Genomic DNA, 25,430 nt, shown 5'->3' with positions numbered 1-25,430 from the left:
GGATTTAAAAATTTAAAATGCTATCACAATGTACTTATTAAGAAGTATAATCTTAGTTAAAAGTTTAACACAATAAGAAAAGTATACAGATAGAAATCGCATGTTTGTCTGGAAGCAGAATAACTGATCGTGTCTACATACCTGGACTTTATTGATAAAGTATTGTAGAATTATATCACTTAGCGACTTCCAGCGGACTTTGCACATAATATCAAACCTTTATGAAACTCTTTCTTTCTGACACCCATTGTAAAATGACGAATAGGATAAATCTTTTTGGCATACTAAATTTTGACAGACTTCTGCATCAGACATGACGATTTAATTGATTAGTTCCTCACTATAGACTCTACTCTGAACACAGTTTCCAGACTGTATCCAGATACCAGTGAACGTGCCACTAAAGTTATATGATTATGCGATACGAAGTTTAGGAGGTATGACGTCGCAGACATGTAGATAAGTGAAAAACTAGCTTCTGCTAAAACTGGCGTGCAGTAATAGTTCAGTGACGTTCCAGTTTATTTTCTTTACTACCAGCTCTATTCGCAACACACTTTACAGACAAAACCTACATATATCATTGAATATGCATGCAAAATTATATCATTGTACAACACACACTTCAGGAGATATGACGTCATAAACATTAAGATACCTGAGAAGTTTGTTTCAAATTGTTCAAATTGCTCTAAGCACTATGGGACTTCACATCTGAGGTCATCAGTTTCCTAGACTTAGAACTACTTAAACCTAACTAACCTAAGGATATCACAGACATCCATGCCCGATGCAGGATTCGAACCTGCGACGATAGCAGCAGGGCGGTGCCGGACTGAAGCGCCAAGAAGCGCTCGACCACAGACAATATTCGTGCAGTGTTCCGTAATGAGAGCACTTAGCGACTTTCAAAAAATTTTAAACATAATTTCAATTATTTTGTACGGTTTTTGTCGCTAATACGTTTACCACCAAACATTTGATATGTTAACTCATTTGTAAAGCAATTAGTACTTTTAAGCTCCTTTATACATGGGAGTTCCATTGTCTAAGGAATCTGGAGTTTACCGATATTGTACTGAACCTCCTGGATCCTCACTTCCATCCTAGTCGCCGCTTGAAATTTGAATACAAATTGTCAGTAATGGAGCCCAAACACTTTGAGACTGCAAACGTTTTCTGCCAACGTCTTGTTTCACGGGGATTGAGCGAGTAGATGTCTAGGACGCCTCCCACTTCTCCTCTGTAACTTTACTCCACAAACCACGTTACAATGCATGGCGTAGGTTACTCTGTGTACCATTGTCGCTCATCCCCTTTCTTGTTGCAGTTGCAAATGAGGTGAGTGAAGAAGATCAGTTGTTGCTGAGTCTCCGTGTGAGGTCATATCTCTCTAACTGTACCTTCACGGCCTTTAGATGAGATATAAGTTTCGAAGCAATATACTGAGTCTTCCAGGAAAGTATACCCAGAGAATAATTTTAAACATTTCTCCAGTTTCTCTCGGCGTCTTTGTTGATCCAAGAGGCCACGGGTGCAATGTCGTTTCGTAGTGTCGAGCGGACACAAAATTTCGGTGATCAGACGTGGCCGGCCGCTGTGGCCTAGCCGTTCTAGGCGCTTCAGTCCGGAACAATGCTGCTGCTACGGTCGCAGGTTCGAATCCTGCCTCGGTCATGGATGTGTGTGATGTCCTTCGGTTAGGTAGGTTTAAGTAGTTCTAAGTCTAGGAGACTGATGACCTCAGATGTTAAGTACCGCAGTGCTCAGAGCCATTGGAACCATTTGATCAGACGTGTAGCCATCGTCAGGTGCGCTGACAAACTGAGCTCCTGAGGGCGCGCGGACCACTGACAGCTGCTGCCCCCACCAGCCACCACGCCGGCGGTCGCGGAGACGCTGGCGTCGGCGTCTGTGACAGCGCTGATGTACGTCCTCTGTCCGTCCTGGTCTCACCATATCGTTTTGTTTGCTGAGCGTCTTCTTAATTAAACTCAGTGCTCGTTCCCAAGCCTTGCTAAGATTATAGCCGCTGTCTCGGTTGATGAGATCGTCCCTGGTGCTAATCATTGTGGCCTCTCTAACGACGTTGTCCCAGTATTTGGAAGTCTGTGACGAGATCCTGGTACGTTCGTTCTCCGTCGCGTGACTGTAGGATAAACAGTGCTCTGGCACAGCTGACTTATTGGCATACATCAGTCGAGTGTGCCTCTGGTGTTCTCGGCAACGACGCCCGACGCTGCGCCCTGTTTGTCTTCTCACACTGGCATTGAATCTGGTATACGCCGGCCTTCCGCGGCTTGCGAAGGTCTTCCTCTTCAATAAACATTCAAGTTTTCTGAAATTGTAATCAATCGTTTGTTTTCACTTGTACATTACATATACCAATTTCCGTCCCTTTCGGATAGTTTCTGTGTGGTGCGTCGTATTCTTTTTTTCCTTAGAGTGTTATTCCTAGATGCTGTGTTAGGATTTCGTGACATGACACAAGTGAAATGTTACATTCTTCTGCAGTATCTCTGATAGTCAGTCTTCGACTGGCACGCACAGTTTCATTGACGTTCCTCACATGAGCGCCGTCAGTAGAAGTCGAAGGGCGTCCTGAACGAGGGCCGTCTTTAACTTCCGTCTGGCCATTTTTAAACCGTGTCAACCATTCGTAATACTCATCACTCATCGCCGTAGGCTCCCTGCATCATTTGATGTGCCTCTGTAAACGTTTTTTGTGAGTTTCATGCAAAATTTAAAGCAGATACACTGCTTCTCTAACTCTTCCATCTCGAAATTCACAAACTGTGAGGCATAAGGTTCTACTCACTACAACACAGAACAATCACTAACAGACATACAACAGTGAAACTTCCAGCAGTTACACATAAGCACAAGCGTGTACAGGGATGCCAACCGCATTTCGCTGCAACACACCACTGGCGCAAAATTACAAATGTTCCGGAATTTTTTGAGCAGCCCTCGTATGTATACTTATTACTTTACATTTGTTGATGATCCACGTTAAACATTCTACGGCAGCCGTCTTATCGCTGTGTACGAAAAAGACTGTTTCCCTGGTTCCCGTTGATTCCATGTCAACTTTTTCTCGTATACATATTATTGTCACATACATTTTTCCCATGTACAAGAAATTTCCTGCACCAAAGAGACATGTAAATACTCCTTCATTGCCCTACAGTTTTCCCGAATTTGGCGTATTTTCCCTCAATTTAGATGTATTTTCCGTCAAATTCGCTAATTTTACAGATTTTATGTCACTTCTGCTCGTGCATGTAGTACAACTGTCACCACCTAGCACAACTACGCTCTTTTTCTATGTGTTTGTGCCTGTATCGGTTTCACGTTCGGGGACCTTCGTGGCACAAGGTTGCTTGGGGATATGATCAGGCTAGGGATTGCATTATATCAGGGATAGTGTTTGTGGGTGTATTCCCCACGCATTATGGTCCGGATAGGGTTCGAATATGAATTTATCATGCATTACGGGTGGGATAGTGTTCGAAACTGGATCCACCATGCGCTATGGCCAGGATTTCTTTATGAAGTGCTTCAGAAGTTAATCCACTCGCTGTATGTGTGGGGTCGTGGATTTATTGGTGGTAGGTTCGGAGCGTGGTATGGAGGCCTCCCATGGGAAACTGGGGAAACTGAAGGACAATGAGGGAGTGCTTACATGTCTGATTCATGCAGGAAAGTTCTTGTACATCAGAACGAGTATGCGGCAGCAAGAGAAATACGAGTAAAGGTGACATGGGAACACTCGGAACAAGGGAAACAATCATTTTCCGTGCACAGAAATAAGACAGCTGTAACAGAATGTTTAACATGGATGACACCAAATGCAGAGTAATAAATTTATATAAGTCAGATTACAAGCACAGGTGAGACCCCAATGTTATGAGCAACTACCTTGTAGACTTTTATAAAGTGTCCTCAGCTAAACAGCATTGTATTATCATTTTGGGGACTGCAATATACAGCTACAGAATGGAGCACATGATTCACCCTCTGCAAAAGTGTTTATGTCTTGTAAACTCTAATAAACAGCAGTTACAATGTGTTTCTACGTATTCTCTACCAATCACAACCACTCGGTGTCAGCTAGCAAGTACCTTACAAAACAGCTGTTGCATGGTTTTTAACAACATTCTGCTGTATGTCTATTGAGGTAACAGGGATACATACAAGTTGCTTTCTTAAAAAAAAGAGGACCATGTGCCTCTAAACTGACATGGATTTGCGTTAAAGACTAATTGAAAGTAGATGGAGAAGTCGGTTGAGAATAGGAGTAACTAAGTATGATTTAATGGTAGACTGATGGTGCATTCTAGAGAGAGGGAGAAGTTGCGGTAGGTCATTCATAACACATTTAACCACTATTTCTGTTGTTCTGCGGGATGTTTTAGTTGTGTGCTATAACCTGTGTTCGACTTTTATGCAATTGCGTGTTCAGTGTGTGACTTAGAGTGCTTTCTACCTGCAATCGTTAACAGCAAATCTGTCTATACCACAGTCAGCAGAGGGTTTTCAACGCACGTTTGATGAATCATGTCCACCTAACCGATGGAAAACTTATTTCAGCACCATCTGTCACATCTTGGACATAAATCGAGTCTTCAGTTTCATAACTGCAGTGATTCTGAGTTAGTGACAAAGCATTGGTGAGGTACTGCAATTTGAGGTACTGCAATCCCTGTGTTCAATTGTTTGTCAGATGTTGTGTGTGGAAGAGACTGTGTTCTGTTCATGGAGCTAGTGCACCATGAGTATAATTTCACATGTCAAATCCTGCTGCTATTCATATGTCTACTTCCCCATAAAATTTCGTTGTTTCATGCATTTTCCATTTCTGACGATCGTTTTATAGGACTGATGCGAGCGTAGCATAATTTCATAATCGTAACTGGATGTGAAAACTGAGTGCTACACACCTCCAGAGAGCTATATAGTGCATGCATCACAAACAATGTATCGTCTTTTCCTCTGGAATAGAGGGTAGTAATTTATTATCATCTTAAAGTTTCTCATAATAATGAGTGGAATAGAAAACTCGCAGGGCGAATTAATGTAGGTGCAGAAAATATATTCCCTGAATTGGGGTATTAACAGTGTTGCATTCCCCACACCTAGTATATCTGAAACTACATTGCTTTAACATTATAGCATGTCTAAGTGTAGAACTGTATCGTATTAGGAGCTTGTGTTCGTGTTCTAGGATCATTTTTCCCTTTTCCAGTACCACCTTGGTACGGAATCCGAACACTAGAAGAGTACTACAGAACTGATAGCACAAGTGATTTACCTAAAATGTTTGAAGGCTCTTCCATCTGGAAGTCCATCACGAATAAACCATATATTTTTCCTTCTTCTTGATCGTCTGTTATGTTACCATAGCATCCTCAAATGTATCGGGCTTGTATCTACTATTAGGGATGAAGAAATAGTGTGTCCAATAATTTAACCGTGGATAGCTAATGCCAGTAGGAACCAAAATTACTAATGTTGTGTAGGTCGACAATGCGCCGTTTTTAAACTACGGAAACTTGGTGCCACGCGCTCCGATTGGGCGTGGGATTGCCCTGTTGCTGTTCGTCGTCTGACGGGCAGTGCTGTGGTTGTCGGTTCACATTCACACATTCAACCGTCAATCGCCCTGCCACTGCCCCCACGTGATACGCACACGCGTCGAATAGCACTCCCGCTCATGTCAAAGGCATTCACACCTAAGACGCCACCCACATCCGTAGACGTTTACAGCAAGTCACCGGCGACTTGGCGAAAACATATTCGTCGGCGGCATATCCTAGTGATGCTGGAAGACATCGAACACGACGAGATGCTCCATTTGAAGAGACTGTACTCGAGCGTTTCGATGAAGCACATATGACAAGTTGAACACGACTTGGCTCACTCATCGGTTAGGCTGGGAGGTTTTGAGGAATGACGGTCAGCATCCATTTAGTATCCACTCCGTCCAAGACCTACATCCTCTGGCGGACTATGAACACGGGCTATGGTTTTGTCAGTGGTTTCTGCGACGTGTTGCCCGAGATCCCGACTTACCAGCCATTGTGTTGTTTACCGACAAGTTCACCGTCCATCGGGATGGCCTTTACAACAGGCAAAACATTCATTACTGGGCAAGGGGAAATCCTCACCTCATGTACGTCCACGAACAGCAGGAACGATTTTCCCTCAACGTTTGGGTAGCCATTGTGGGTGACCATCTGACTGGGTCGGTTCAGCTACCTCCTCGACTTACAGGAGCAAATTACCTTCACATTTCGTAAGAAACTCTACCCGGGCTGCTGGAAGATGTTTCCCTGGACCTACGGCTACGCATGTGCTTGCAACATGTTGGGGCGCCCGCATATACCGGTCGTACTATGCGAGGATATTTCAATGAACTCTTCGACGGCCGGGCAATTGGCAGAGGTGCTCACAGGAAATGGCTCCCGCGTTCACCAGACCTCACGCCACCAGACTTTATCCTATGGCGATTCTTCAGGGCTCTAGTTCACCAACCTGGACGCGAACCACCTAGAAACGAAGAAGAATTAATGGTTCGCGTTCAACATGCCGCCAATCACATCAGGGCAATGCCAGCAGTCTTTGAAAGAGATCTCGCAAAACACTGTTCGACATTACCAAGCTTGTGTCGCGTCATAGTGTCGTCAGTTACAGCACCTGCTTTAAGTAAACAATGTCCTAGCTACAAAAAGGGCCCTTTTCAAGGTCGACACAATTTGTAAAGTACTTTCTGTACGCGAACTAACAGCTGTTGACGGGTTTGTTCCCGGTTCGTCTTATCATGAAACTACAATGTATGTGTCGTGATCCCTGCGGATTCGCCCCCAGGACCTGGCGCGGTACCACCGACCATGCGAGACACCTTGGATATATCGCGATCACTGGTTGGCAAAGCATTCGCGGTCATGTGTTGTCCAGAGCATCCGACAACAGGGCAATCCAGCGGGCATTGGAGCGTGTGGCACCAAGTTTCCGTAGTGTAAAAATTGTGTGTTGTCGACCTACGCATAATTTGTAATTTTGGTTCCTACTGACATCATCTATCTAGGGTTAAAATTACCTGACACAAGTTTTCTCCAACCTGTATACCTTTTCTTGAGGCAAGAAGTGATTTCTTATGTTTCATATTCTTACTTGGACATTTGGCGTATCAGTTTATATGTTCCCGATGTTAGAGGCAATGATGTTTTTTCTTGGCACACAATACTACGCATTACTGCCTTCGCCCTGATAAACGTACTAAATTTTGCGTCCCTTTTGTCTCCCCTTTTTACGTTATTTTTAGTTACGTGGAGAGATCCCCAGGGGTGGGGTAAAAATGTTTTGAAACATTCTATACGATGATGTATTTTCAGGTCTAAGGAATCGCGGTCTGCAGCCATTCACTATGGTATGCCTTCGTCAACGAGTAACAGACGAAAAAATATATCGGAGTGTCCCGTGACGGTGCATGGCTTTAAAAATAGTAGTACAGTACAGACTGACTTAATAGCGTAACTGTTAAAGTCTGACCTCACATGCAGAAGGTTGTGGGTTTCAGTCTTGTGAGGTGCCTTCAACTTTTTTTTAGTTTTAAGTTTTATCGAGATGACTTTGATCATTACTTTTATTCGTTAACTGGTTTAAATGTAACTTGTTTCTATACCTGTGTCACGTCGTATTGGTAATCGTATGAAATACATTATTTGATTTCATTTCTCTTCCTATCAGCCTTTTTCCATAGTAAAGTGTCGTCCTAACCACCGTCTGCTTCACGTCTGCTGTGCAGCGAGCTACCTTAATTTTAGTATTAACTGTATTTTTCTTACTTGTCACTTCTTCTTCCGTGTGTTTTTGCTTTTAGGAAGCTTTATTTGTCGATTGCTATTAATAGTGTTCCATAGATTTCGTGTTTGTTTTGAATACAGTAAGAGATAGTCCCTTTAGTCAACCATAGTGCCAGTAGTGCTAGTGTTTGTTTTCAATACAGTCCAGAGACAGGTAGTGCTATTTTCTTTGTTTTCTACAAGAACTGGCTAGCAATCATAGTTTAGTCAATAGTCAGCCGCCTTTAGTCTAGTTAAAAGTTGATTAACTCTCTTCAGTAAATTGATTCTTTAGGAGGGATAGGATGTGTGACTGCTGTGTACGGACGCAGGAGGTGCTGGCCACTGTTCGCGAACAGCTGAACGTGTTGATGGCCGCTGTCAGCCGTTTTCAGGCTGCTGCCTCGGAGTGTAGCGGCAGTGGGGAGTCTGGTGCGTCGCAAGGTACACCCCAGGTGTTACATGCTTCACCCACTGTCCCTGCTGTCGAGACATCTTCGCGGGTACCGGCCGCGGTTGGGCCACCCTCTACCCAAGGGGAGTGGCGGGTTCAGCGGCGTTCGCGGCGCACGAGGCGGAGGGTAAATGTGGAGGCTGGCCATGTGGCATCGCCCGCTCTGCCTGTGAGTGGACATGTGGCTGCTCCTTCAGCAAGGTCCGAGCAGGCACACGGGGGGAGGGGTTTATTAGTTATTGGGAGCTCCAACGTTAGACGGGTGATGGAGCCCCCTTAGGGAAATAGCGAAGAGGTCGGGGAAGAAGGCCAGTGTTCACTCTGTGTGCTTGCCGGGGGTCTCATCCGAGATGTGGAGGAGGCCCTACCGGCGGCGATAGAGAGCACTGGGTGCACCCGACTGCAAATTGTTGCTCATGTCGGCACCAATGACTCCTGCCGTCTGGGTTCAGAGGTCATCCTCAGTTCGTACAGGCGGTTGGCGGAATTGGTGAAGGCGGAAAGCCTCGCTCGCGGGGTGGAATCGGAGCTAACTATTTGTAGTATCGTTCCCAGAACCGATCGCGGTCCTCTGGTTTGGAGCCGAGTGGAAGGCTTAAACCAGAGGCTCAGACGATTCTGCGGAGATCTGGGGTGCAAACTTCTCGACCTCCGCTATCGGGTGGAGAAATGTAGGGTCTCCCTGAATAGGTGAGGCGTGCACTACACGCCGGAAGCGGCTACAAGGGTAGCGGAGTACGTGTGGAGTGCACATGGGGATTTTTTAGGTTAGAGAATTCCCTCCCTAGGCCCGACAAGACGCCTCCTGAGACGCGGCAAGGTAGGAGTAGGAAAAATGCAACAGGGAATAACAATATTAATGTGCTAATAGTAAACTGCAGGAGCGTCTATAGAAAGGTCCCAGAACTGCTCTCATTAAGAAACGGTCACAACGCCCATATAGTACTAGGGACAGAAAGTTGGCTGAAACCAGACGTAAACAGTAATGAAATCCTAAACTCAGATTGGAATGTATACCGCAGAGACAGGCTGGACAGTGAATGGGGAGGCGTGTTTATAGCGATAAGAAGTGCAATAGTATCGAAGGAAATTGACGGAGATCCGAAATGTGAAATGATTTGGGTGAAGGTCGCGGTTAAAGCAGGCTCAGACATGGAAATTGGATGTCTTTATAGGCCCCCTGGCTCAGCAGCTGTTGTGGCTGAGCACCTGAAGGATAATTTGGAAAATATTTCGAGTAGATTTCCCCACCATGTTATAGTTCTGGGTGGAGATTTTTATTTGCCGGATATAGACTGGGAGACTCAAACGTTCATAACGGGTGGCAGGGACAAAGAATCCAGTGAAATTTTTTTAAGTGCTTTATCTGAAAACTACCTTGAGCAGTTAAACAGAGAACCGACTCGTGGCGATAACATATTAGACCTTCTGTTGACAAACAGACCCGAACTATTTGAAACAGTTAACGCAGAACAGGGAATCAGCGATCATAAAGCGGTTACGGCATCGATGAATTCAGCCGTAAATAGAAATATTAAAAAAGGTAGGAAGATTTTTCTGTTTAGCAAAAGTGACCAAAAGCAGATTACAGAGTACCTGACGGCTCAACACAAAAGTTTTGTCTCAAGTACAGATAGTGTTGAGGATCAGTGAACAAAGTTCAAAACCATCGTACAATATGCGTTAGATGAGTATGTGCCAAGCAAGATCGTAAGAGATGAAACAGAGCCACCGTGGTACAACAACCGAGTTAGAAAACTGTTTCGGAAGCAAAGGGAACTTCACAGCAAACATAAACATAGCCAAAGCCTTGCAGACAAACAAAAATTACGCGAAGCGAAATGTAGTGTGAGGAGGGCTATGCGAGAGGCGTTCAATGAATTCGAAAGTAAAGTTCTATGTACTGACTTGGCAGAAAATCCTAAGAAATTCTGGTCTTGTGTCAAAGCGGTAGGTTGATCAAAACAAAATGTCCAGACACTCTGTCACCAAAATGGTACTGAAACAGAGGATGACAGACTAAAGGCCGAAATACTAAATGTCTTTTTCCAAAGCTGTTTCACATAGGAAGACTGCACTGTAGTTCCTTCTCTAGATTGTCGCACAGATGACAAAATGATAGATATCGAAATAGACGACAGAGGGATAGAGAAACAATTAAAATCGCTCAAAAGAGGAAAGGCCGCTGGACCTGATGGGATACCAGTTCTATTTTACACAGAGTACGCGCAGGAACTTGCCCCTCTTCTTGCAGCGGTGTACCGTAGGTCTCTAGAAGAGCGTAGCGTTCCAAAGGATTGGAGAAGGGCACAGGTCATCCCCGTTTTCTAGAAGGGACGTCGAACAGATGTGCAGAACTATAGACCTATATCTCTAACGTCGATCAGTTGTAGAATTTTGGAACACGTATTATGTTCGAGTATGATGACTTTCCTGGAGACTAGAAATCTACTCTGTAGGAATCAGCATGGGTTTCGAAATCGGCGGTCGTGTGAAACCCAGCTCGCGCTATTCGTCCACGAGACTCAGAGGGCCATAGACACGGGTTCACAGGTAGATGCCGTGTTTCTTGACTTCCGCAAGGCGTTCGATACAGTTCCCCACAGTCGTTTAATGAACAAATTAAGAGCATATGGACTATCAGACCAATTGTGTGATTGGATTGAGGAGTTCCTAGATAACAGAACGCAGCATGTCATTCTTAATGGAGAGAAGTCTTCCGAAGTAAGAGTGATTTCAGGTGTGCCACAGGGGAGTGTCATGGGACCGTTGCTGTTCACAATATACATAAATGACCTGGTGGATGACATCGGAAGTTCACTGAGGCATTTTACAGATGATGCTGTGGTCTATCGAGAGATTGTAACAATGGAAAATTGTACTGAAATGCAGGAGGATCTGCAGCGAATTGACGCATGGTGCAGGGAATGGCAATTGAATCTCAATGTAGACAAGTGTAATGTGCTGCGAATACATAGAAAGATAGATCCCTTATCATTTAGTTACAAAATAGCAGGTCAGCAACTGGAAGCAGTTAATTCCATAAATTATCTGGGAGTACGCATTAGGAGTGATTTAAAATGGAATGATCATATAAAGTTGATCGTCGGTAAAGCAGATGCCAGACTGAGATTCATTGGAAGAATCCTAAGGAAATGCAATCCGAAAACAAAGGAAGTAGGCTACAGTACGCTTGTTCGCCCACTGCTTGAATACTGCTCAGCGGTGTGGGATCCGTACCAGATAGGGTTGATAGAAGAGACAGAGAAGATCCAACGGAGAGCAGCGCGCTTCGTTACAGGATCATTTAGTAATCGCGAAAGCGTTACGGAGATGATACATAAACTCCAGTGGAAGACTCTGCAGGAGAGACGCTCAGTAGCTCGGTACGGGCTTTTGTTAAAGTTTCGAGAACATACCTTCACCGAAGAGTCCAGCAGTATATTGCTCCCTCCTACGTATATCTCACGAAGAGACCATGAGGATAAAATCAGAGAGATTAGAGTCCACACAGAAGCATACAGACAACCCTTCTTTCCACGAACAATACGAGACTGGAATAGAAGGGAGAACCGATAGAGGTACTCAGGGTACCCTCCGCCACACACCGTCAGGTGGCTTGCGGAGTATGGATGTAGATGTAGATGTAAACGAAACATGGTCCGTAATAGGCTATAATGCGACGTTTCTTTAATCGTGCGATTAGCCAGTTTCGACCAAGCGTCATTTTCAAGCACGCTTGTAACATCGGTATTTCACGTCATTTTCAAATCACTCTAAATTAAAAGTAAATACTAGCCATAAGAGTGATTTGAAAATGACATGACATACAGATGTTACAAACGTGCTTGACAATGACACTTAATCGAAATTAGCTAATCGCACGATTAAACTTCGCGCTACAGCCTAATACTGACCATGTTTACATTTATTAAGGATCTGGAGGCTGTGGCTCGCCACAAATACAAAATTTTAAGTGTTTTTCCACTTTGAATCCTTGTTCGTTTGATTTGGATTATTGCTATGCGTTAACTTCGTTTTAATGTCTTCCATTTCATCATCTTCCATGTTCTTCCATGTTACTGCATTCGTTACTTCTGTTTCTCATTTTGTGAATACCGTTTTACTTATAATCGTCGCTTTCGTTTATATCATCTTAGTTTAATATGTTTTAAACATTTATGTGACGACTAACATTCAACAATTGTACATCTTGTAACGAAAATCACGTTCTCGGCACCAATGCGCAATCAGTATAAATTGATTATTTCGTCTTCTGTTTTTTAATCGACATATCGGTATTCATATCGGTATTTTAAAATGTTTAAACGGTATGGTGGGTAAATTAAAATAATTAAATTTACGGGCTCAGATATTCCAATAAGAATAAAAATGAACTATTGAAGATGTTAATACGTGGATTAAATTTACGTGACAGAGCAATAAAAATATAATAAATTGCATGTAAATCAAATAATTTAACTTCCATAACTCCTAAACGAGGGCCTACCATGCTGAATGGCGCTGGACTTCAGGCTATATCACCGTAGAGGTAGTTTCAAACTGTCTATCCCGCCGCTGGGGAACTGTCTTTGTAAGTGGTGGATCTACCTGGAGTTCACCTTGTTAGGTTTTTGCTATTTGGAATCTTTGTATGTTAATAATTAATTTCCAATATACTGATGCACTAATGAGGCAAATCACCACGAACTGAATGCCGCCCGGTGGCTTTACGAGCAAGTGACGCGCTAAGAAAAATATATAACTGGAGTAGAGAAAAAGAGGGAATCATTTTACCGACAATACGGGCCATAGATGGGAAATCCACAGATATTTACGAATTCAGTCGACTGTTGTGGCCAGCTGGCTGGGAACGAGCATCTCGGAATCGGCGAAACAGACGACTGTCCGCGTGCTGCTGCCGTCTGCGTCCAGGGAAAGAGACTGAGGGGACCTATCTGTGAAAGGGCTGCACTTTTAACGCTCCTTTCTCACTCACAGTAGTTCGGATTTATAAAGCAGAAGCAGCTTAAAATTTGTACTTGCAATTAACGTTATTATTCCCAGCAGTTCTGAGAAAATCAGTTAGCTATCTTATAGTGATGTTGACAAAAATATTTATAAAAGGCTAAAAAAACTGAACACTGTATAACAGAGCAAACGTTTTCTTTCGTATCTCTGACACCATAGCTTAAAAATCAGTCAAGCTACAGAAAACGTTACAAACATTATTTTACTGCAGGAAATATATTTAAAAATGTAGATTAATAATCAGTCGGCCGTTTTAGAACTTCGAAGCTGCATTTTCCTGTTGCTCACTTTTTTCTTTATCCTCCATATTCTTTCCCTTCATTCTCTGAATTATGCTAACCGCCTGGGTAACACCTCCTGCTACTCTCTTCGCTTCAGTTACTTGCAACTGATCGGTAACGGTTTCAGCTTAAACTGTATTCTTTCCAGTCTGGATACCTAACGTTTTCAGAACATAAATCCTACAAACTGCACTATCATTGAAAGTTATTACTCCATCCATTACACCTATCTTCGACACTGTCAGCCCGACTAATACTGTTTTCGATATTCGCTCCCCTCTGCAGCTGTTGATACTTTCGGTGGAATTCAATGAGAGACCATGGGAATATCTTCTAAGAAGGTTTGTATTTGTCTGATCCCTTTATTTAATTCTCCATAACACGATGGAATACTTGTGAGGGAATTATATGCATGTACACCCTGTTTCAGTAAGTCACAGCTGATCACAAATAATGTTCAGCTTATTATTCGAGGTTGCTTTGAACTGATTTCCTCGAAACCTCTGTTTAGTGTTAAATTTTTCCAGTCTCGGTATTTCTAGCGCAGGAAACCGTACTCTGAAATAGAACAACACAGTGGTAACTACAAAGTTCACGTGTTTGAAATTCCGATAGGAAGAGCTAAACAAATGTATTTAGATCTTTACTTGCAGCTAAGCCACAGCCTTCTAGATGTACCTATACTTACGTTCCGGTAGTCAGAGCCTTCTAGAATACGTCTGTGTTTACGATCCGTGTCTAAAAGCCAGAAGAAGGAAAAGAAGGCTACATCACATATTCTAACGGACTTTAAAATTACAAATGAGTGTACCACCTGTGCAGCATTACGTTCAAATTATGTTTACAAGTAAATGGTAAATCAAAATGTCGATAAATTACACAGTTTTTGAATATAGCAAGAAGTGCTCTTTTCTGCAGAACAAGATTTTTTTTTTTGTTTATTTTTCACGAGCAGGTCCACTTGACACAATGTTTAGCCAAGAGTAGGCATCATCACAGAATGTAAAGTACAGAGGCTTTCCTGCTCTGCAAAGCTGTATAGGCGGATGTCTGCAGGAAATCTCAAGACACTAGAGTGTTGGTGCAGGCGCTTTTCGGCCCGTACCTTTCAGCATACAGTATTGGACCACTGCAGCAGACGACCCTTACAAACTCCCATGTTGATCCGACAACATCATCAATTCAGATTGTAATGGGCATAGGAGCATTGAGATTGTCCTCATAATCAGTGGAATCGTGTCACATCATTGGATGAATCACGTTTACTGTTTTTATTGCTACACTGGGTCCATGTTCATGCCTGGATACACCGCTATCCAGGTCAATGTATGCTAAATACATGCACTGCCCCAGGGACGTAGTCCACTGGGTCAGTATTATCCTCCGAGGGGACATTCATCTGCGATCTCACGAAATTTATGGTTGTAATCAAAAGCACCAAGGCAGCTGTGGACTACCTGAATACCATGTCTTTCTGCTAGCGATGGCACCTGTCAGCAGGATATCCGTCTGTGTCACAAGCCGATATTTTTGTTACAGTTTTGTTACAGTTTCTTTCCCTACTGCCGTGCGGGATTAGCTGAGCTGTCTAGGGCGCTGCAGTCACAGACTGTGCGGCTGGGCCTGGCGGAGGTTCGAGACTCTCTTGGGCATGGGTGTGTGTGTTTGTCCTTAGGATAATTTAGATTATGTAGTGTGTAAACTTAGGGACTGACGACCTTAGCAGTTAAGTCCCATAAGATTTCACACACATTTCAACATTTTTCAGCACCTACTCACATTGACGTGTTGGCCAACAAATTTGGTTGCTGTGATACGAATGACAAACATATGGGTGTTATCAGGCATGAACTCCATACATTCAAACATCGAGCATAATGTATGGCAATTTTGTGACCTGTGCATGGATATCTCATACCACATACCCTTGGAGGGCTGTCGAGTCGGTGCCATCAGAGCAGTGGCTGTACTGCGTTCCAGTGTGGGCCAACACACTGTTAAGACAGTGCCCATACTGTTTTGTTTTCCATTGTATATAATGAAGCATATTTTATTATTGCCAATGACTGAGCATTGGGACCCATGTTACTCTTCCAAGTCTCATCTTTCACCAAGTTCTGGGACTGGATTTTGTTCATAAAAGATATTCATAAACACAGCATTTTTTTCACACAGAGATTTCAAGTGTAATGGCTCTCATAGATTACTTTAATGGTTGCAAACTTCAGATGTATAACTTCGGTTGAGGCTACCTGGAAGTAAAAATTGATTTCATTCAAATTCGCTTATCAAACCACGTTACTGAGGTTCTGATGATGGTACTGCCTCTATTGTATTTTGTGATATTTTGAGTGCTTTGTAACATTGCATAGGCATATTTATTTGTTTTCAGTCGTTGGAATTGTTTTTCACAGACTGTAGCTTCCATAGCATTACATTCACCATCAGCATCATAAGAAAGACTAATAAAATGTGGCATACAAAGAAATATTCTACGGAAGTCCATCCACATTATCATACCAAAAAAATGACTCCAGCCCTCCTAAAAAGTAATAGCACATAGAAGATCTAATCAGGTGAATGAATCATGGCACACAAAATACTCTTTAAGGAGACATTGTATGTCCTATGCATCCGATGTTAAATTACCGAGTTTTGTGTCCCATTATCTTAGAAACATTTTAAGATGCCAACTTACAATTTTCTATGATTATTGAATTCACCTTTCTAGATACACAGAACTAGAATTTTTATTAAAATTGTGTTGTAGGACATGTTATCTTTTTTTTTTCAAACACTCAATTTTTTGACAGAATGTTGTAAATAAATGAACATAAAAACAAAACAACGCAGGATGTTTTAATTATTCTAGTTCCATATGTCTTGAATTTCACACTTGGCATGCTGTGAAAATTTCGTGCTTCTACCACCAGTACATTTTTAGAAAACAGGTCATTTATGGCAAAAAGTGTAGTTGAGAGATATTGATGTTAAAAACTTTATTACAAATTCTTATACAGACTTACATTTCTGAGTCTTTTATGCACTAGAATTGCCCTGGCCCATAGTCTGTGTCTCATTTAGTGTCAAAACAGCCCAGTGCTTGCCTCCTCCTTTTCTTTCTTACTTATTTTGTCATTTGCTGAGCAGCTTACTCTGCTACATGTACATGAAGCTCATCCAGTTTCCACATTCCTTTAGCTGTGGTCTGTCCAAATCATACCCTAACTTCTTTCAGAACCTAACGTCTTTCATAGTTCCCACCATTAAAAGTTATTACAGCATCAGACACTGCTTACTTTAGAGTCATAAGGCCAAAAATACATTTTTAGGCACGCTGCAGCACACAACATTATTGAAGGACTCAGTCACATTCTGGATCTTTCCATGTAAACACTAACTCAGTAGCTGAGGATTTGCCACATCTCTGTAAATAGGTTTGATTGCCTCCATTCCTGCCAAAGGAACAGAATATTTATGTTTAAATAAGTTACTTTGCTTTTAGATGCACTATGGGGTGTAGTCATTTCAGAAACATTATCGTTATTTTCTTCACTGCTAGCATATGTGTTTTTAAGTGCTTCAGAAGAAAATGCAGGTCTCACATATCTGTTATCCGCAAATCTGCGTTTCTTGAAGTTACTTTTACGCTTAGTCATTTTATTTGTGTATAAGAAGGAATAGAATTTAGCGTACTACAAAAATAGCCGATAATTACACTACTTTCAACGAAAACTGGTATCAGAAACAAAGGACTGATTTGTCTTTTCGTACTGCCAACATCTGAGACGTAGCAGTAGGCACCAAACAAAGCAATTCACAGCCTTCTAGGCCGTGTAGTTCCCAAGATATGACTGCTCAACTGTGGCAGTGTATACCTAGCCGCCAAATTTGACAGTCACACGTCAACATTCAGAATATTATTTCAAGATCACACAATTGTCTGTTTTTAACGTGTTATATACCAAATTTTTTTTAAAAAAAGTCCAAAATACATTATGAAGTAGAACACAGAAAATGTCAAATTTCAACAAGTTTCACGTACAGTGTCCCCTTAGAAGAACACACATTCGTTACTTTGTTGCACACAAAAGAAAACTGTTAATTAAAATATAACAATATCATATACACCACAGTGTAACAACAAATGATGTTTACTGTTGCCACACACCTCTAAAATTTCACTGATTTCTCTCTTAGTTAAAATTATCCTCATCATTTCTAGCAGGGAGTTCCTCCATCAACCACTTCAAGTTTCAACGCCATGTCGACCTAAAAGTGAGTTGTGTCATCTGAAATCGTACTTTGCGTTTCCCTGTGACTTCAGTTGAAGCAGAGAAAACATTATCATTCTGGCCAGCACTGTCCTTTTCAACACGACCATACCTCCTGTGGTAAAACATTGGAACTCTTTAGAGATTAGCTTTACACCAAACAGAATGATTTGGTGGAGCTCTGAGAGAAATTTCATAATCCAAATGCAAGTTCGTTCATCAGGAGTGTAGGAAGTTTGCAAAAACTGATTTCCTGACCCTGCACTCTCAAGAAACCAAGCGGGAGTTTTAAAGCCAGACTGAAAAAGTTTTTCATCATTAGTGTACCATGCTTTACTCTGTCTTGTGCTTCCTGAGACCAGTATGTAAAAAAGATGCATCAAAATTTCTCATATTATTCGCAATTGTACTCTGTCAGACATCTGCATTGCAGTTACCCACCAAGTAACCACACACTAATCAGTCTTGGCAATTGCCTGACCGAGGTGGAAAATCAAACTACGCCAAGCAAGCATGAGGATGAATGTCACTTAGCACATAAATATTTTTGTTGGATATGAAATGATTCTAATCATCACCAAATAATTCTTCACAACTGTACAAAACACACCCATATGCCTTCTTGAATGTTTGCTTCGCTTCTTCCTTAATCGGTGACATACTGGCCCCAGTCCTTCAGAACTTTTTCCTGAACTGTAGTAATGCAGCACGACTGGAAACTTGATCTTGAATTTGAGTTACCATTTCCAAGTCAGATACTGTGGTGTCACCGCTAGACACCACACTTGCTAGGTGGTAACTTAAATCGGCCGCGGTCCTGTAGTACATGTCGGACCCGCGTGTCGCCACTGTGGGATCGCAAACCTAGCGCCACCACAAGGCAGGTCTCGAGAGACTGAGGAGACCTCGTCCCCAGTTGTACGGACAACATAGCTAGCGATTGGACGTGCTAAGCCTTGCTCTCATTTGCCGAGAGATAGACAGTAGAATAGCCCTCTGCTAAGTTAAATGGCGACCACCTAGCAAGGCGCCATTTGTATCAGTGCCAATAGCTTACGAGTATGCAGGAGAGATGTATTCCAACAAGAGAATAAAGTTAAGTATTAAAAAAGCTACGTATTTTTCTTTAGTGCATTTATAAGTCTCATGTTCCAGACTTCACGCCCGTCTGCGTTAGCCTTGCGTGCCCTATCGGCTACAGCATTGTGTCTGGGCTGTATGGTCTAGACACAACATTATTGGCGACGAGAAAAAGTTTGTATTAATTCGTTTGTGTCATGGCTTCGCCACAATCTCCGGATGTACTGTCCGAATTTTTTCGCTTGCAGAATCAGCAGTCGCAGGCGTTATTGGATGCCCTGGGACAGCTCGTCCAGGGTCAACGTGTGCTGCAACACGATGCGGCAACCGCCGCTTCATCGCTACCGCAGCCACAACACGCCATTGCACCGCCCTTCCGTCATTTTGACTCATCCTTGGAGTCCTGGCCAGAATGGTCCCGCCAGTTCAGCTTTCATCTAGCCGCCTACAGAATTCAAGGTAATGAGCGGCAGCCGTGTTTGCTTTCTTGTGTCGGTGTGTGCACCTACCGTGTGATAGTGAAGTTGTTTCCCCGGCGCGATGTAGCAACTCTGTCCTACGAAGAAATTTTGTCGGCGTTAGATGCCTATTTCAAAGAAACAGTAAATGTTGTTGCAAAACGGTATACGTTCTTTCGTACAAAACGTACGGCCGGTCAGACTAATAGGGAGTGGGTTGCGACATTGCAAGGACTTACTAGGGAGTGTGCGTTTGAATGTGAATGTGGCCTCCCTTATTCAGATACTATGGTGCGTGATGCAATTGCACAGAACGTTTCTGATGTTCGCATACGGGAACAGATTTTGAAACTAGTAAATCCCTCCCTTCAACAAGTGATAGACATATTGGATAGGCAAGACACACTTGACTCTGCTCAGGACTCATTTGAAACTTCGCCAGCAGTGTGTCACATTAACCGGCCCGCCGGGCCCGCTGCACGGGACGCTACGCGGCCCTCGCGCCCGTCACAGCAGCGGCAGCCTACCTTGCAAACACGTGCGCCGCGTAAGCAAGCAACTGTAGTGAAATCATGCCCGCGGTGTGCAGCTAGACATTCGCGTGAAAATTGCCCGTCACGCCAAGCTATTTGCTTTTACTGTCAAAAGTAAGGACATGTTCAAAGTGTTTGCCAGAAAAAGCTTAGATCAGACAATCACAATAATTCCAGGCCCTTTGCTTCGCGCCGGAATCGAACCCAGGACAATCAGGCTCGTGGACCTTCGCCCATGGACATTCATGTAGTTCATTCCCACCCGTCCAGTGACACTTTAGCTAACGGTGACTGTGTTCGTCCCACAAACAGTGTGCGTCGACGTCGCCGAAAATCCCGTAAAGTCGCAAGTGCTTCTGTACCTGTATCAGTTCAAATTGCACGTGACAGTCGCTCTTGTCGTCAGCAGGACAATAAACTTTTTGTGGACTTAGACTTTGAAGGCAAAGTGATACCCTTCCAGCTCGATACCGGAGCTGCAGTTTCATTGCTCAATCACGACACGTACAAACAACTGGGCAAACCGCCATTGCGTGCCGCAAATGTTAAGTTACATAGTTACTCTGGACAGCATATACCTGTGTTATGACAGTGCAGCCTTCTTGCCACATACATGGGACAGACAAAACTTGTATCATTTTACGTTCTTCGTTCTCCTTCTGCAGTGAACTTGTTTGGTTTAGATTTATTTCAATTGTTTAATATGTCTATAGTAAATCAGGTCCTATCAGTGAATCAGACTGTGCCTTCCGCCAGTGTTTCTAGTCTTTGTGAAGAAATTGCAGACATTTTTGCACCGGGCCTTGGTTGTGCTAAGAACTATGAAGCGCATTTGGAACTGCAAGAAAACGCGCAACCGAAATTTTTCAGAGCGCGCAATGTTCCCCACGCATTGCGTGATGAGGTCGCCAGAACATTAGCCGATTTAGAATCTCAAGGTGTAATTGAACGTGTGCAGGCTTCTCTCTGGGCCTCACCCTTAGTAATTTTGCCAAAACCTTCCGGTAAACCGAGACTTTGTGTGGACTTCAAGGCAACAGTGAATCCATAACTTGTGACTGCCACTTTTCCTTTGCCCCGCCCGGAAGATCTTTTTGACAAACTGTGCCCGGGAAAATATTTTTCCAAATTGGACCTAGCAGATGCGTACTTGCAAATACCTGTGGACGAAGAATCCCAGCGCGTCTTAGTGGTTAACATGCATCTTGGCTTGTATCGCTTCAAAAGACTACCGTTCGGGTGTGCATCAGCCCCTGCTTTGTTTCAGCAATATTTACAAACTGTGTGTGCGTCGGTCCCTACTGCTGCGAACTATCTGGACGATATTGTGATCTCAGGAAAGACAGAAGCCGAACATTTGCAAAATCTCCGAACATTATTTCAGGTCTTGCGTCAGAATGGTCTTCGCTTGAGGAAGGACAAATGTGTGTTTTTTGCTCGTGACTTACCCTACCTGGGGCATGTCATAAATGCCCAAGGTATACATCCGAGTCCAGAGCACCTCCGTGCCATACAGGATTTACCTGCACCGCGGAACTTGAAACAGCTACAGAGTGTGTTGGGTAAAATTAATTATTATGCAAAGTTTGTGCCGCGCGCTTCTTCCATTTCAGCTCCGCTTCATCGCTTACGCCGTAAAGGTGTTCCGTTCGTCTGGACGACGGAATGCGAACGCGCCTTTCGCCAGTTGAAATCGGCGTTACTTTCAAATACGTGCCTTACGCCATTCGATCCCCGAAAACCTCTTTTGTTGATGGTAGATGCCTCGGATTTCGGGATCGGTGCTGTGCTTGCGCACAAAGATGGTTCGCATGATCGCCCTATTGCCTTTGCGTCCAAATTGCTCTCATCTGCGCAAAGAAATTATTCCCAGATAGAGAAAGAAGCTTTAGCTCTCGTGTTTGGTGTTACAAAGTTTCATGATTTCTTGTATGGTCGTCACTTTACAATCATCACGGACCACAAACCTTTGACATCGCTTTTTCATCCGAACAAGCTTGTACCTCCACGTACAGCGCAGAAATTCATTCGCTGGTCTCTTTTTCTCTCGCAGTACCGCTACGATATCTTGTATCGGTCCACTGCTAAGCACGGAAACGCTGATGCGTTGTCCCGTTTGCCTGTTGCTGAGGATAAAGCATTCGATTCTTCCGAACTTGCTTGCATGTTCATTGATTCGGAAACCGATGACGTGGTCGAATCGTTTCCGATTGATTTTCGTCGTGTAGCTACAGCGACAGCTGCTGACCCTGTCCTTGCTACTGTTTTGCGTTTTGTTGCTACGCAATGGCCCTTGTGAAAGTCACGGATCGAGGATCCTTTGGTTCGCCGTTTTTTTGCTCACAAGGAGAGACTTTTTGTACGACGTGGTGTTTTGTTGTTGCGTTCCGATAATGATCAATCCAGAGTCGTGGTCCCACGTTCGTTACAGTCCTCTGTCTTAAAGCTTCTTCACCAAGGACATTGGGGTATAGTGCGTACGAAACAACTTGCTCGTCAGCACTGTACTTGGTTCGGAATCGATGCTGCGATTACGAATATGTGCTCCTCTTGCGTGGCGTGTGCCGAACAGCAATCCGCACCGCCGCGGCAATTCTTTGCATGGCCGAAAGCCACTTCCCCTTGGCAACGCTTGCACATCGATTTTGCTGGTCCATTCTGGAATGCTCGATGGTTGGTTGTGGTCGATGCTTTCAGTAATTTTCCTTTTGTTGTCCGGATGTGTTCCACGACGTCTTCTGCCACAATCCAAGCCTTGTCTGCTATCTTTTGCATTGAAGGTCTTCCGCAGACTATTGTTTCCGACAATGGGCCACAATTCATGTCCGCAGAATTTCAGTCCTTCTGCGAGGCCAATGGTATTCAACATCTGACATCCGCGCCGTTTTCGCCTCAGTCAAACGGTGCCGCTGAACGATTGGTCCGGACTTTCAAGTCACAGATGTTGAAATTGAAAGAGTCGCATTCTCGGGAGGACGCTTTGTTGCTCTTTTTGTCTTCGTATCGCTCTCAGCCCCGCGATGGTCGCTCGCCGGCTGAATTGCTCCATGGTCGTTCTCATCGCACCTTGATGTCTTTGCTGCATCCGCCACATCAGGTTCCTGTGCAGCGGCAGACTCCTGCTTTTGCTCCTGGCGACGTTGTCTATTATCGCACCTATCGCGGTTCACGACGTTGGCTCGCAGGGCGCATTCTTCGCTGCCTCGGCCGCGCGATGTATTTGGTTTTGGGGGCCTCTGGTGAGGTGCGTCGGCATCTCAATCAGCTGCGCCTCTGTCGTCGCCTGGGTTCTGCCGCTCCCCGTCTGCTTTCAGCGACGGAGCCGTCCGGTCAGCGCCTTGGGGACCCATCTACTGGCTCGTCTCATCCCCAGGTGTTACCGACGCTGCCTTCCCTTTTGCCTCATGGCGTCGCGCCGCCGCCGCAGCCGCCGCCGGCGCCGCCCGCAGTGGACGCTTCGCTGCAACCGCCCGGCGCCTCCCAGGGTCATGCGCCGCCGCTCGCTTCCCGTGACCAGCCGTCCTCCGCCATGGACCTCTTGCCCGCTCCGGACCAGATGTCGTCATCGCGCGTCGGATTCCCCGACGCAATGGAGGTCGACCCTTCGGCCCCTCCTGTCTCATTACGTGCGCATACACCGCATGTTGACGTGCACCCTGGACTAGGTTTTCAGGCGTTTCCTAGCTCCCCTCGGACCGAATGGCCGGGTGCGGGTGGCACCGCCTCGCCTGTTGTTAGGCTCCCCACCTCATCGCATACGTCAACATGCGGTCCTCCCCACGGCGGGCGGAAGCCTTATCTCACGACCGTTCGCCGATTTGCGGGGGAGGAATGTGGTGTCACCGCTAGACACCACACTTGCTAGGTGGTAACTTAAATCGGCCGCGGTCCTGTAGTACATGTCGGACCCGCGTGTCGCCACTGTGGGATCGCAAACCTAGCGCCACCACAAGGCAGGTCTCGAGAGACTGAGGAGACCTCGTCCCCAGTTGTACGGACAACATAGCTAGCGATTGGACGTGCTAAGCCTTGCTCTCATTTGCCGAGAGATAGACAGTAGAATAGCCCTCTGCTAAGTTAAATGGCGACCACCTAGCAAGGCGCCATTTGTATCAGTGCCAATAGCTTACGAGTGTGCAGGAGAGATGTATTCCAACAAGAGAATAAAGTTAAGTATTAAAAAAGCTACGTATTTTTCTTTAGTGCATTTATAAGTCTCATGTTCCAGACTTCACGCCCGTCTGCGTTAGCCTTGCGTGCCCTATCGGCTACAGCATTGTGTCTGGGCTGTATGATCTAGACACAACAGATACCCTCTCAAGTTTTTTGACCAGTGTCATTTATTCCTTTCTTATTCCACCCTCAAATATTGAAAACCATTTTGTAGCTGTTTAGTTTCCACAGTAACTACGAGATGAAATTGACCATTACCTGCCAGAGAAGGTGGTAAGCTTAGACAGTGGAATCTGGAGTGAAGTCGGCGTTCTAAATAACCCGGTTTGATGCCAGGACTCTGGGGAATCTAGTCCATTTCTGCAAAGTTGTAGTCGGCAGACGATTGGTTCAAAGATGCAGCTTTATTATAGGGTAGAATGTCATACTATAATGAACAATCATTGTCTGCAAAATGACCCTTTACTATATGTACTTCTCTGTACTGTAATATGGGTTCACATCCTTGTGCTTTCAGCGTTATCTTAACCGTAGTAACAGGACCACACCTAACTATAGAAAGCACCACAATTTCCTTTGTACTCAGTTGACATCCAGTGACTACTTCACGTTCAAAGTTGCTGATGTCTCCTAACAGACTCGGTCTGCTAACAATCCAGTACTCCCCAACTCGTTTTATACTGCCAGGTCAGCCTCTTCTGACATCTAATCATTAGTTACGCATTAGAGTGGAGTGTAGCGATACTACTGTATACTGTGATAATAGTTCGCTGTCTCACTAAACAGAAGTACCTACCCTTGCTTCTGACGATGACTCACCATGAATAATGACACAGTCTTTGGTGACATGAATTTGTTTGATGATTCACGGCTTTTCACGGCCTTTCACGTGATTGCCCTGACCTCTGTAAAAAAACCTCCTGGTGTAAAATCCTTTTCGTTTCTATTGGCTGAACACCCATTTTAAGTGGTGGATACATTTGCGGACTCCAGTTTCACAGCTTCCCTGAAGACCAGAACAGTCAGTGCCCGTAGTTTTACCTTTATCTCGGATCAAAACAGTCCCAGCTTTGTGGGCTGCTTATCACTATGAGTTGTTACAGTTATTTGCTCGGTCTCTTTACTTTACATGTTTGCAGTAACGACAGGTTTTTTGCTGGATTTGGTTATCCAGAACTGTGGCAGTCTGTGTCAGCAATCCACCTATCTAGTACGCTAGTGGCGAGATGCTGTCTGCCAATTAAGATAAATATAACAAGAAGATGTGAGCAGACGCATGACTGGCAGTCAAGATTTTGA

The sequence above is a fragment of the Schistocerca nitens genome, chromosome 2 (assembly GCF_023898315.1).
Source record: "Schistocerca nitens isolate TAMUIC-IGC-003100 chromosome 2, iqSchNite1.1, whole genome shotgun sequence".
Lineage (NCBI taxonomy): Eukaryota > Metazoa > Arthropoda > Insecta > Orthoptera > Acrididae > Schistocerca > Schistocerca nitens.
The sequence above is the reverse complement of the archived record's forward strand: the minus strand, read 5'-3'. Positions refer to the sequence as shown.